Source organism: Dendroctonus ponderosae, unplaced genomic scaffold, assembly GCF_020466585.1.
Source record: "Dendroctonus ponderosae isolate FM_Combo_2020 unplaced genomic scaffold, Dpon_F_20191213v2 Dpon_F_20191213_978, whole genome shotgun sequence".
In the NCBI taxonomy this organism is placed as follows: domain Eukaryota; kingdom Metazoa; phylum Arthropoda; class Insecta; order Coleoptera; family Curculionidae; genus Dendroctonus; species Dendroctonus ponderosae.
The window spans coordinates 2,040-3,035 of record NW_026019199.1 but is presented as its reverse complement, the minus strand read 5'-3'; the positions used below and the strand labels follow the sequence as shown (position 1 = coordinate 3,035).

Genomic DNA, 996 nt, shown 5'->3' with positions numbered 1-996 from the left:
CTGACTCCAATGTACTCCCACTATAATTTAACATCCAATATTGGATACCGAGACGGTAAAGTGCCAAGGAAGTTTTTTCAAGAAGATGGATTTTACTCCACTTCCAATTCCCTGGATAATTTATATCAAAGGGACAATGAAAGGCGGACAATAAATCAGTTGCTAAACCTGGACAGTAACTCAGACGCGTATATTAAATGATACAATGATGAACGTTTTATTAACAGAGGACATCTCACTGCCAAAGGCGATTTTGTCTATGCCTTTCAGCAATTGGCTACATTCCACTATGTAAACTCAGCACCGCAATGGGCATCTTTCAATGGGGGCAACTGGAACGAGTTAGAAATCAGTGTTCGTGATCTGGCAGATTCCACATCTTCTAACCTGGAAGTGTACACAGGAGTATATGGCACCACTACACTAAGAAATGCCAATAATTTTCAGAAAACTCCGTTGTTTCTGCACACTATCAATGGCAATAACCTGATGCCGGTTCCTCAACTATTTTGGAAAATCATTTATAACAGACAAAGTGAGCAAGGCATCGTAGTTCTGGTATTAATAACGCCTACGAAATTAATTTAAATGAAGATGTTATTTGTCGGGACGTATCTGATCGCATTACGTGGTTTAACAATAAAATGAAGCGTCAGAAGCATAATACAGAATTAGGGTACATTTATGCCTGTTCGGTAGCTAATTTCTGCGGCAGAACTACACATTGTCCTCTATTAAATGTCAAAAATGTATTATTATAATAATTCAATTATTCCACCCGTATGATAAATGTGTATCTTTTTCATATTTGAAATCAATTGGTATGCTAATAGCAACATTAATCTTTTTGGAATTGAGCTCGATCTATACAAGCCTGGTAAAAAGGACGATTTTTTTTAATTCAATTTAAATTCGAGCTGTTCCGTTCCGGTTTCGGTTCAAGGCAACATTTTAAATTTAGATTTCCGTACGGTTCCGGTTCGATAACATTTTCTA

General features: G+C 36.8%; 1 pseudogene; it reads left to right on the top strand.

Moving 5' to 3' along the window:
* Window positions 1-6: 6 nt before the first annotated feature.
* On the top strand, window positions 7-783 carry LOC109539698 (annotated as a pseudogene).
* The last annotated feature ends 213 nt before the right edge of the window (window positions 784-996 follow it).